General features: G+C 38.1%; 1 pseudogene; it reads right to left on the minus strand.

The window, feature by feature from the left end:
* LOC137651838 (uncharacterized) overlaps nucleotides 1-8,779 on the minus strand; it is an 18,276-nt pseudogene extending 9,497 nt beyond the window's left edge.
* Nucleotides 8,780-14,018: the final 5,239 nt, after the last annotated feature.

A 14,018-nucleotide genomic window follows, 5' to 3' on the forward strand; every position in this document is an offset into this window, starting at 1 on the left:
CATTTTCAATCGGTGGAGGGGCCATAACTTTGTAAGCTACATTTGGGGGTGGAATACTTGGGGTGATTCCTGATGGTGTGATAACAACTGGTTTTGGGAGGGATGAAAAATCAACTGCTTCTTGGGGATCGACATTAGGTTGGATTTCATCAGACATGAATGTGATGTCAGAAATACTGGAGTGATCCATGCTCAGAGATACTATGGGTTTAGGCTCATTTTTTGCTTGGTTACTTGGGACAAGACTACTTGATGACCTCCAACTGGCTTGTTTGCAGGTGGCTGACTCATGCCTGGAGGAGCACTATTAAGAACAAGTGGAGCTGGCTGAGTTGTCACTGGTAACTTACATGCAGCTGGTTGTGGTGGTGCAGAGTTAATATTAGACACTTTACCAATGGTCTGATTAGAAGAAACTACCTGTAGTTCATCAACCACGGGCAATGGCTGAGTGGGCAAACAGGGTTCTCTGCAGGTGAAAATGTGACCTCGGAAGTGGTGGTGACAGTGGAGGTGGTGGGTGTCTCTTCCATGGTCATGGCAGCAGCTTGACTGGTCAGCGGACTGAGTCTGTCAGCTTCAGGCGCAGCTGTAACAGAGGGACTTAAGTTAACAACTTGGGCTGCAACACCAATAGAACTTGAATTTTCATACTGAGAAGGAACTGGCTGAGATGCAGAAACAAAGGGAGGGTTACCAGCTTCGGTCTCGACATTATTTAAAATTTCCGGGTTCTCAGGAAAGTGGGATTCTTCCACTTGGGGCGGCGGTGGAGGAGGCAGTTTGTTCCTGCTGAGCCCACCACTTGGTATGTATGGTCATGAGGATGATGTGAGGGGTGCTGCTGCTGTTGTGGTGGCGGTGGTGGGGGATGGGGCTGCTGCTGCTGTTGCATGTGTTGGGGATCTGGATGGTGATAATGATGAGGATGTGGCTGTTGGTGCGGTGGCGGTTGCTGGTGGGGATGCTGTGGTGGCTGGTGGTGAATATGCTGTAAGGTTGCAGGATGTTGAGACCCTGGAGGTCCTGCCTGTTGCTGGTATGACACCCAAATGTCCTTGCCCGTGATGCTGATACTGCATATACTGAGAATACTGATGAGGCTGACTATACATTAGAGGCAACCCTTGCACAGTCTGAGCAGCAGGAACATTTGGATAAGAGTGGTATCCTCCACTCCTGACTTGGTCACTGAACATTAGGATATAAATATTGTCCCGGAATGGCCCCATACTGGGGTGGCATATCAAATGTCTTTTCTCCACCATAACCGGAATGATCGCTGCTAACAGAATTACTTCGTTCATTGTTCATCCTCCTTCCACGACCGCGTGATCGGCCACGACCCCTTCCGCCACGGAACGGCTCGTACCTCCTTTCATACTCGGGTTTAGTGTCGTGAAGAGCCTTCATTGGGGGGCATATGTACTGCTGTCTGCTCTGGCATAATTGGGATAGGCTGCATGACAGTGGGTGGGGGAGGAGACTGTGACGGGCCAGCATTAGGAGCTATTACTGGTACCTGAGCTTGAGTACCACTATAAGGAGAGAGATTTACATGGCAATTAGCTACATAAACAGTAGCACCATGAGGAAGGACGGGAGGTGGAGGAATCTGAGAGTAAACACTAGTCGGTGGTGGCTGGGGGTGTGGTGGGGGTGGCATATTAGGATTGTACATAGGAGGGTTGCCAGGTGATGCAGCTGGGTAAGGCTGATATACCTGAGGGCCCACCTGCTGTCCCCCCTGCGGAATCCCAACCTGGCCTTGCCCTTGAACTGTTGGGGGAGGCACAGTAAATTCACGAATAGCCACCTCGGCAGGACCCACATTGGCCGAGCCTAACGGCCCAGAAGTGGTAGTGGATGTTGGGGCAATGGTAGAACTGGTGATGGAAGGGGCCTGAGGAGATGGTGGTGGTGATGATGTTTGCCCCGTCATCACACTCACCTTCCCTTCAGCACCATACTCCCCTGAAAGTTAAAAATGTAAATAAGCTTAGTTTAGGAGCTGAATGTGGAAATTAACTTAAAAAAATACTAGTCTATGATAATTAATGGTACAGAATCCCAAGAATAACGTTTATATATAAGAAAGTTAATTTTACACATTCAGATGAAGCAGAGCGTTGATTTTCTCAAAAAATAAAAAAGCAAGTAGTCATATATATTAGTACTGTACACCCTTGAAGAAAAAATTTAATGTAAGAAAACTCCCATGCAAAAAAAACCACACAGTTAATACATTAAACCAAATTACACGAAAGGAAGATTACCATTAAAAAAAGCACAAACTGGTTAAGATTCTGGAAACTTTTAAACATACAATTCTACGATAAAATCCATGTTCTCATTTCCCCTATTCATACCCTCACTTGGCTTTAATTCATAGATTAGTTCATTAGTTGATCTTTTGTGCTTTAAGCAAAACTACGAAGCATGTAGACAGTGGAAAGCTGATGTTTATTTACAATGTAATAACACTGTTCTTATTTAAAAAGTGCAACATGATTCTAAAGGCTTGACACTTCGCTGGGATTGCGGCCAGATGGTAGCACCTAGGATCACATAATTCAAGATGTTTTATTTCTTAAGGATTATGGAATTTACCTCTTTAACCCTTTTAACCCCAATGCTATTTGGAACTTTCCAACCCTTAACCCCCAGGCGTTTTCTTTTTCAAGCACATTTTGCAATATATCTCTTTTAAACTGCCCTAACAGCCTTAATTTTCGCCATAGAGAGGTCAGGTTGGTCTCATTCTTTTGGAAAATGCCTGAAGTTTCTCATAAAGTTATCAAAAATATGCAAAAAAAAATGTATATAGCCGTTTTTTGCAAGGACGGACCGGTACGTCCATGGGAGTAAAGGGATGAGTTTTGTGAAAAGTACCAGTACGTCCATTGGGGGTAAAAGGGTTAATACTAAGCCACACTTTGGAAATTATAATATGATTAAAGTTATTTTGCTTATAGGATTACAACTGAACTGGCGAATATTGTACGATAATATTGAGATCAGTATCATGTCTAAAGTCTTGCCATATAGCAACAACCCCCTTCAGTTGACAAGTAACCTTAAATATGCAGAATTTATTTTACTAAATGCTAGTTTCAATTTCAATCGGACAAAGTACCTGGAAATACAGATTTCTTGAAGTAGAGGCAAAGCATATTTTCAGTTTATGACTTGAAAAATCTTGTTCCAATCATACAGGCCTTCGCATACTGTACCAGCTACTCTTCACGCCATGCTACAAACCACCAGGTATATACATCGACTAGAAGCTACTCACCATCAGGGATGTAAGTGACAGGCCCTGCAAAGTCACCTTCAACAGATTCCTCTACAGGAAGGGCCTCAGTTGGTGGTGGTGGTTGGAGGGCTCCCTCGGGTTCCCCACCCATCCCCTCTGTGGGAGGAGTTTGAGGGGCAGGTGGGGTGAGTGTGGCCTCCTCCACATCCTCAAAATTTTCACTCTGAGTTTCTGAAGCTAACAGAACCACTGCTGGGTTGTCACTGTTGAAGAGAGAGAGGAGGTGCTGTCTGTCCTCATCACACACCCCAGACAGGTCGAGAAATTCAAAGTCCTGAAAAGTTACAGAATAAAGTTTACAATCTTGTTATTTGTAAATAAATTTATGATAATAAAATTTCAATAATGAAGAAATAGTTAGAATCATCCTTAAAATGGGTACAAAGAAAACTTAAATAAATTAGTACTGTATTTACTGTAATTTCAAAAATATATTTTCTCCAAATGATCAACAAAATAGGAAAAGAATCAAAATTAGGTGGCAGCAAGAGGGAAAATAAAATCTACTTAGGAAGTAATAATAATAATGCCACAGTAAAGGACAAATGGTCTAAATTTCAACCCTAAATTCAATATTCTAACTTGGTTCTCAAATACTAATCTCTACTTCCAAACAACTTCTGCAGCCATACACAAAGATTTATAACCATAATTACCTTTTCATAATAGAATTCTTAAATAAAAGTTATTGTAAAAGTATTGCAATAATTAAAGCCGTTCATAGCTATTTCTCCTCAGGAAAAGGCAACATTAACGGCTAAATTCAAGTAAAAAACCTTAACTACTAAATTCAAGTAAAAAACCTTAACTGCTAAATTCAAGTAAAAAGTTTTTACAGGCCTCTACATCTGTATGATGCATTGCTCAGTACTGCCCCTCTCCAGCAATACAATGTCACTATTCATTCTAAGGGCGGCTTTCCTATTCTTATACTGCAAGAGAATCCTACTCCGTAGGAGACTTCTACAATCAGTTTATCGTATACATTCCTAGGTATTTAGCATTTCACACTACATATTTTGTTATTCAAGACCGTTTTCCCTCGGAAGTAATCACAAAGCCGAAAAAAACTTGTCCACCTGAATGCATAGGAAAGATTTAGGGGATATGCTACTGAACTAATAGTATTGAATTAATTCTAAGCACGATTGGATACTCTTATTAGTTATGAACACAACAGCACTCACAAAGTGTTTAAACCCTTTTACCCCCAATGATGTACTGGTACGTTTCACAAAATTCATCCCTTTACCCCCGTGGACGTACTGGTACGTCCTTGCAAAAAACTGCTATTTACATTTTGTTTTGCATATTTTTGATAACCTATTAGAAACTTCAGGCATTTTCCAAAAGAATGAGACCAACCTGACCTCTCTATGACAAAAATTAAGGCTGTTAGAGCAATTTAAAAAATATATATTGCAAAATGTGTTTGAAAAAAAAATGCCTGGGGTTAAGGGTTAGAAAGTTCCAAATAGCTTGGAGGTAAAAGGGTTAACACCATCTATACTGAAGTTCCTCAACTTATAATTATCCGGAGATACAGCACACACACGCACACCGACTTTAGTCAATCTCCAATGTCTACCGACTTTGGTCAATCTCCAATGTCTACCGACTTTAGTCAATCTCCAATGTCTACCGACTTTAGTCAATCTCCAATGTCTACCGACTTTAGTCAATCTCCAATGTCTACCGACTTTAGTCAATCTCCAATGTCTACCGACTTTAGTCAATCTCCAATGTCTACCGACTTTAGTCAATCTCCAATGTCTGTATCTCAATAGTGACTACTCACTCCCTTCCTCCTCGCTAGTCACTGCAAGCAATTCAACTTCTCACAAATGAAACATTTTTTTATCTTACTAGTGATGGCCTATTGGAAATATACCTGTCTGTCGATCTGCTGAACTGGGGTTCGCCTACCTGCTGATTCATTGAGTTTTCTGACATCCTGACATTTAAGGCCATTGCCTAGCCCTCGCTGCTCCTACCTTGAATATGGTCTATCTCTAGAGTATTTTCATTACCCCTTTCCTCTGCCATTAATGAGGGCCTTAAAAAAACCTTAACACTTTTTAAATGGTTTGAATATCATGAAATGGCAATGTCTTTCCTACTATTTTTGACTGAAAATACACTTCATTATGCAATGAGAAATTTTGAGCTATAGAAAGCGTCCCTTTCGTTAATCACCCTTTCCCCCACAACCGAGTTGATCGACCACAGTGGATAACATAGGGGGCAATTGCAAGGGAATAAACACCGCTGGAGAGCAAAGACTCGTCATTCCAAGTTAGGTTAAGTAGGGAACCTTGGGTTAGATCAGTTTCCATTGCTTCGCCAGTGAAATAAAGTGTTATTCAGGCAAAAACATCTGGAATTGCAGGTGGCAGACAGATCTAATGTTGGGACAACAGTTTAAAGTTGGAAATTATATGTTTTTAACAAAAATTACAAATAAGAAAATTATTCAGCAAAGAAGAAAGTCAAGTTGGTAAAACCCTTTTACCACCAAGCTATTGGGAACTTTCCAACCCTTAACCCCCAGGCGATTTTTTTTCAAAGCACATTTTGCAATATATTTTTAAATTACACCAACAGCCTTAATTTACGTCATAGAGGTCAGGTTGGTCTCATTATTTGGGAAATGCCTGAAGTTTCTCACAGTTATCAAATATATGCAAAAAAAATTGTAAATAGCAGTTTTTTGCAAGGACGTACCGTTAAGTCCATGGGGGTAGAGGGATGAGTTTTGCGAAACGAACCACTACGTCCATTGGGGGTAAAAGGATTAATACACGAATGGGTATATCTCGCTAACTATTCATTACCCCCATAAATAAACGCCATTTTTCACAAAGCCGTATTTTTTTCATTAGAAAATATTCTCCTAACCTGATCTCTGATAAAACCCATATATATATAGTTGCATATGCTGGCAATGTCAATACAGTATTTACCTCACAAACTACCAAAACGACCTAATCTGACTTAACGTATCGTAAATTACAGATTACCTCCTCAAACGGCCTCCCCCCAGCAAATAACGACCACTCAGGTAATACTCTTCACCTACTGTACTCCCAAACATACCGTATTTTTATACTGCAGCACACTGGGATAAGATACAAAATTGTACCCGCGGTTTTATTAGTTAAAGACGGGAAGAGCTTTTCTATTAAAGAAAAAAAAATGATAAAATAACATCACACTATGGTATGTTGGATCATTGTAAAGAACATCTTCCCCATAATGAAAAACGATTTGGCTAGTAATAAGAAAGATATCGCCCTGTCCCCAAAAACTACAGACACCCCCTCGCCAATGTATTATTAATACTAGCTAAGCTACAACCCTAATTGGAAAAGCAGGAAGCTATAAGCCCAGGGGCCCTAGAAGGGAAAATATACAAATTACCCAAGTTACCAATAATCTAGCAAATTGGGTATATGTACGATAATGGCCATGGCCCATAACTCCCTTTACTTTGCTAGGAGTGAAAAGGGTTACAAATCAAACAAGGGGTAAACTAAGAATACGGCAGTAAACCTCCCCCCCCCCCCTGGGTTGGGTAAGTAGGTAAGGACACAGCTTATAGGTTAGTTTAGGTGGGAAAGTTTAGCGGAAGTTCAAGTTAAGGACCTTTACACGGATAGTTGATTGGCGACCGTTTATTGGCGTGCAAACGCTTACTATCCTGGAAGGTTAACTTGCGGCTAGTTACTGGCGGCAGTGAACTATCCCAGTGTAAACCAGCCTTTCAATGGTCTTATGTATGGGTTTTGCAAAACAGACAGTTTTTGTAGCACAGCGGCCACGTCTTACGATCGACAAAAAATGAGAAGTTAATTCCAGTTTTACCAAGGGAGGGAGGAACTGGCTGCCAAGCAAACTTCCCTAGTTCTTTCTTAATAGGAAGCCAACTCCCCAATTGCCATTAAAGTTACATATAAATCAGGTTAGCCGAGATATGGAAAAGTTACCCATCGAACCCAGATACCTAACCGTGACCTACAAACCCAGCCTGTAGTCTTTTAGGGTTCATGTTTAGGTTCAAGGCTGAACATAAGCTCAGCAATGGTGTCTTTCATAACCTTGTGATGTATTTTAGATTCGAGTATCTTTAATATTACTTTTTACTTTTCTCTACATCAGATATAAAATTTAATTTCTCTATTTTTCATTCAATAGATGTATAAATTCAATTTAAATCTTCTAACATTGTTATATCCCAATTAATTCATCCATTCTTTTATATATTCACGGCAAAATAAAAAAAGTTATTCACGGCCGTAAAATCAGCTGTTAAGAACCCGGTTCTAAAACCCACAGTTAACTCACGTATAAGATCGTTTTAATTCGTAGTTTAACAATCTGTTATTCCATTTCAATATAGAAAACATGATAATCACCCTTTCTTTTCTATATTCACGGCAAAATAAGTTATTCACGGCCGTAAAATCAGCTGTTAAGAACCCGGTTCTAAAACCCACCGTTAACTCTCGTATAAGATCGTTTTAATTCTTAGTTTACGAGTCTGTTATTCCATTTCAATATAGAAAACAGGATAATCACCCTTTCTTTTAATATTCACGGCAAAATAAAGTTATTCACGGCCGTAAAATCAGCTGTTAAGAACCGGGTTCTAAAACCCACAGTTAACTCTCGTATAAGATCGTTTTAATTCGTAGTTTAACAACCTGTTATTCCATTTCAATATAGAAAACAGGATAATCAATGTCCGAACGTCAAAAAGGATAAAAAATGCATCGAGTTGAGACGTAGCAAGACGTAGGTTGAATAAAGGAATCCATTTTGTAACCAAACCAACGTACCGCCCGACTCGGGGAAGGGTTCGACAAGCAAATTGCTGTTGTTTGCGGTAATATATATTAATAAGAGCGAGATATATTATCGTAGATTCTTCGAATACTTATTAAATTGCTTAATTCATTTGCATATCGTCGTAGATAGTATTCACGGCGACAATACCCCCTCCGTACCACCCCCGGACGCCCGACTCGGGGAAGGGTTCGACAAGCAAATTGTCGTTGTTTACGGTCATATATATTAATAAGAGCGAGATATATTATCGTAGATTCTTCGAATACTTATTAAATTGTTTAATTCATTTGCATGTCGTCGTAAATAATATTCACGGCGATAATACCCCCTCCGTACCACCCCCGGAAAAACCACTTCCATCATCCCCGGGGTACAACATGGTACACGTTCAGGCGAATTACCGGCGAAATAACGAATAATTTAAGCCCCTGGCGATACATTCAGCTTAGGACACTTCTTACCTGAGATGTCGAGGACATTTTGCTTGGTTTTATATCATATATCACGTCTAGGAACCATTCTTACAGACCCGTTCGGGAACCAACTCAACAGACAACATGGAGGCTACCACAAGGAACGACTGGGAAACGTGTGCGCTGATTGGTCGGTTTTTGGTGCGGCGTATGAGACGAGCGCTGTGATTGGTCGGTTGTGAATCCCCCGCCAAAACCTGACCAATGGGAGGCCTGTTTGCATAATACATAGTTAAGACCACGTGAAGGTTATCCTGACCAACCTGACAGTCGTGATAATAAAAGCGAATAAATATTATTAAATCATACAGCTGCTTCTCTAGTTCATCTATATATGAATGTAGAATATTTTATGCATTCTATTCATAATAAAATAATGGCTAATCGTAGAAGAAATACATAAGGGATGGTAAATATAAGAGATTTTTTTTACACACGTGCATGCACAAACATACGCACGCAAGCATATTACATATACCTGTATATGTAATATGTGTATATATATATATATATATATATATATGAAATCACTTAGTCAATAGAAATAATGAAACGCCTGAGCAGAAGTAGCCTACAGACGTGAAAATGACAAAACAGCACAAGATGGCCTAACAGTTCATTTAATAATAGATGGAGGAGATATTGGTAAAACTCGCTGAACTGTACACGAAATGTCTGCAAGAATGCTCTATACCTGTAACTTGAAAAAAATCCTAGTCATTATATTATTTCACATAAAGGAAGACACAAATGACTTAAAAATTACTTTGCAATGCCAATAATTTTACTTAGTGATATATAATATATCTACAAAGGTTATATTAACCAAATAAACAGCTAGACTTTTATCAACCAAGAGAACAGGCAGGTTTAGAAGCGGATATTCAACAACTGACTATATCCATGTAATTTACCAAGTAATGAAAAACAGCGTATGACAAATCATTATGTGTGAAATTTTCAGACTAGGAGAAAGCTTTTGATTCTGTTAACACTTCAGCAGTAATAAAAGCGCTTCAAAGACAAGAAATGGATTAATCTTTTGTTAACAGGTAGTACAGCAATCCTGAAACTACATAAAAGATAGTGAGTTTTCAATTGAGAAAGGAGTTAAATAGGGAGACCCCATCTATCCTAAATTATTCAACGAATGTCAAGAAGAAGTTTTTAAGACTTTAGATTGGGAAAATGTAGGAATTAATATTAATGGTAAATACCTCAACAACTTAAGATTTGCATATGTCATTGTTGTGTTTAATGACTCATGTGATGAATTGCAAAAGATCAAAGAAGATTGGAACAGAGAAAGTAGAAATGTAAGTCTGAAAATGAATATGAGTAAAACTAAGATAATGTTCAACGAAAATGGAGACACGTCAAATAAGGGTTGTGGATGAACCTATAAAGATTGTGAATGAATATACATATTTTGGACAGACAATAAGTGTTTCCCCAAGGACATGACACCGAAATTAAAAGAAAGATAGGCATGGGATGGAGAAGTTTTGGCATCAATATGAGGTTATGAAAATTAAAATGTCACTTTCTCTAAAAAGAAAAGTATTTAATCAGATGGTCCTATCAGTATTAACTTATCCATCAGAAACTTGGAACCTTATTAAAGGCTTGGAACATAAGCTAGTTACAACTCAAATTTCTATGGAAAGAATAATAAAGGGAATAACGCTAAGAGTTAGGAGAAGAACAACATGGATACGAGAGCAAACTAAAATGGAGTATATTTTAACAACATGTAGGAAAAAGAAATGGACATGGGTAGGACATACGTTAAGAATGACAGACAATAGATGAACATTGAGAATGAAAAAATGGGTTTCTACTTCTTAGAGATTGCAAAAGAGGCACGGGAAGGAAGAGAAGACGATGGATTGACGGGCTAAGGGAATTTGTGGGTAGCCTATAGACTGGCATAGAGAGACCATAAACAGACAGGGGTAGAAGGACATGTTTAAGGTCTTTATTCTGCAGTGGACTAGTAACTATATATATATATATATATATATACAGTATATATATATATATATATATATTACTACTTGCTAAGCTACAACCCTAATTGGAAAAGCAGGATGCTATAACCCCAGGGGACCCAACAGGGACAATAGCCCAGAAAGGAAAGGAAAATAGAATATTTCAAGAATAGTAACAACACCAAAAAAATATCTCCTATACAAATTATAAAAACTTTAACAAAACAAGAGGAAGAGAAATAAGATAGAATACTGTGCCCGAATGTACCCTCAAGCAAGAGAACTCTAACCCGAGATAGTGGAAGATCATGGTACAGAGGCTATGGTACTACCAAAGACTAGAGAACAATGGTTTGATTTTGGAGTTGCATAAAGGTAGATTAAGGTGATATGAGCATTTGGAAGTAGAAGATTGTATAATCCTAAGGAGAGTAAGAGTTATAGGAACATAATGTTACAGTATTTGGTATACCATAAAAGTTTAATGGCAAGACTTTTATTGAAAATTTAAGACAGCAACTAGCTGATAGGAGATAAGTGAGAGATTATTACTTTACTCTACCTTAAGAGCAGCTTTTCTGGTTCAATCTATCTGTATAGGTAGTAGGTTGGCCAGGGCACCAGCCACCCCTTGAAGTACTACCACTAGAGAGTTATTGGGTCCTTTGACTGGCCAGACAGTACTGCATTGGATCCTTCTCTTTGGTTACGGCTCATTTCCCCTTTGCCTATACACACACCGAATAGTCTGGCCTATTCTTTATATTCTCCTCTGTCCTCATACACCTCACAACACAGATTACCAAACAATTCCTCTTCATCCAAGGGGTTAACTACTGCAATGTAATTGTTCAGTGGCCACTTTCCTCCTTGTAAGGGTGGAAGAGACTCTTTAGCTATGGTAAGCAGCTCTTCTAGGAGGAGGACCCTCCAAAAACAAACCATTGTTCTCTGGTCTTAGTGCCATAGCCTCTGAAACATTTACTTTAATGTTGTTAGTGTTCTTAAAAATATCTTATTTTAATAGTTCATTACCTCTCTTGTAATTTATTTATTTTCTTATTTCGTTTCCTCACTAGGGTATTTTCTCTGTTGGAGCCCTTGGGCTTATAGCATTGTGCTTTTCCAACTATGGTTGTAGCTTAGATACTAGTAATAATACTGAGACATGAATTGGAATTCAAGCTATTTCAACTGATATATAATTTTACTTCTAATAGCCAGGCCTTCTCCATCATGAGGCTCAATACTGCACAGTATTCTAGAAGTTTTATTCCAGCTGTTACCAAGTTGTGGAATGATCTTCCTAATCGGACAGTTGAATCAGTAGAACTTCAAAAGTTCAAACTTGCAGCAAATGTTTTTATGTTGACCAGGCTGACATGAGTCTTTTTGTAGTTTGTATATGACATATCTGTTTTTGATGTTGTTAATAGTTTATATATGAAATATGTTTTGACGTTGTTACTGTTTTTAGAATGATTTATTGTTAATTTGTTCTCATCATTTGTTTATTTCCTTTTCTCACTGGGCTATTTTTCCCTATTGGAGCACTTGGGCTTATAGAATCTTACTTTTCCAACTAAGGTTGTAGCTTGGCTAGTAATAATAATAATAATAATAATTGACATTTATGATATCGCAGAGAATTTAAACAATGTAATAGCGTTAGGCAATGGATGACAGATTATTATCATTATTATTAATTTCTAAGCTACAACCCTAATTGGAAAAGCAGGATACTATAAGCCCAGGGGCCCCAACAGGGAAAATAACCCAGTGTGGAAAGGAAACAAGGAAAAATAACATATTTCGAGAACAGTAACATTAAAATAAAGATTTCCTATATAAACTATAAACTATAAACTCTCTCTCTCTCTCTCTCTCTCTCTCTCTCTCTCTCTCTCTCTCTCTATCACCTTTTGATATTCGTGACTTCAGACAGCTAGATATGTTTAGGTATTTAGAGTGTCATATTCATTTTAATCTTGTTGCTGTTCTTAAAATATCTTATTTTCCCTTGTTTCCTTTCCTCACTGGGCTATTTTCCCTGTTACGGCTTATAGCATCCTGCTTTTCCAACGAGGGTTGTAGCTTAGCAAGTAATAATAATAATAATAATAATAATAATAATAATAATAATGTAATCCAGTTAATTCTTAATCCCATGTTATAAAAAACTTAGGAGTCTTCATCTTCTTGAAAGTTTTGATATTATTTCTTTGGAATTCTATAGTAAATTCTTTTTAGTGAGGCAGATTTGCACCGACTCGCAGGGGTACCCTTTTTAGCTTGGAAAAGTTCCCTGCTATCTGATTGGTTAGAAATATCTTATCCAAGCAATCAGCAATCAGGAGACTTTCCCGAGCTAAAAGGACACCCCTGCGAGTCGGTGCAAATCTGCCTCACTAAAAAGAATTGACTTATAGTGGGTACTTATTATATAACATAGCCAGGCCTTCTCCATCATAAGACTCAATACTACGCAGTACTCTAGAAGTTTTATTCCAGCTGTTACCAAGTTGTGGAATGATCTTCCTAATCGGGTTGTTGAATCAGTAGAACTTCAAAAGTTCAAAGTTGGAGCAAATGCTTTTTTGTTGACCAGGCGGACTTGAGTCTTTTTATAGTTTATTTATGACATATTTGTTTTTGATGTTTTTAATAGTTTATATATGATATATCTCTTTAGACATTACTTTTTTTAGAATGATTTATTGTTAATTTGTTCTCTTCAGTTATTTATTTCCTTATTTCCTTTCCTCACTGGGCTATTTTTTCCTATTGGAGCCCCTGGGCTTATAGCATCTTGCTTTTCCAATTAGGGTTGTAGCTTGGATAGTAATAATAATAATAATACTAATATATTTGAAAGCTCTAGAACCTACATTCGACATACATATTGGCTCCAATAACTTGAAACTATTTGTAACTATTCTCATGTCGACACGATTTCTTTGGCTGCGCGATGTGTAGCATTTCTTTTAGAAATTTTAAGATGTCATGCTCCGATAACTTGACGAGTTATTGTACGTATCATAAACTCTATTCTAGCTTCAATAGGCAGCCAGTGTGATTCAATTAGTATAAAGGTATTTTTTTCTCTGGTTAGGTCACCTTTTTATGAATTTTGCTCCTCTTTATCTATTGTATTTTCGTTGTAAAATGTGTAGATTAGGATAGCTAGAGTTACAGTAGTCAATCCTGTTAATAACATTTAATGACAACTTTCGTTACATAATAACAATAGGCAGCCAGTGTGATTCAATTAGTATAAAGGTATTTTTTTCTCTCTGGTTAGGTCACCTTTTTATGAATTTTGCTCCTCTTTATCTCTTGTATTTTCGTTGTAAAATATGTAGATTAGGATGGCTAGAGTTACAGCAGTCA

Source organism: Palaemon carinicauda, chromosome 13 (assembly GCF_036898095.1).
Source record: "Palaemon carinicauda isolate YSFRI2023 chromosome 13, ASM3689809v2, whole genome shotgun sequence".
In the NCBI taxonomy this organism is placed as follows: Eukaryota; Metazoa; Arthropoda; class Malacostraca; order Decapoda; family Palaemonidae; genus Palaemon; species Palaemon carinicauda.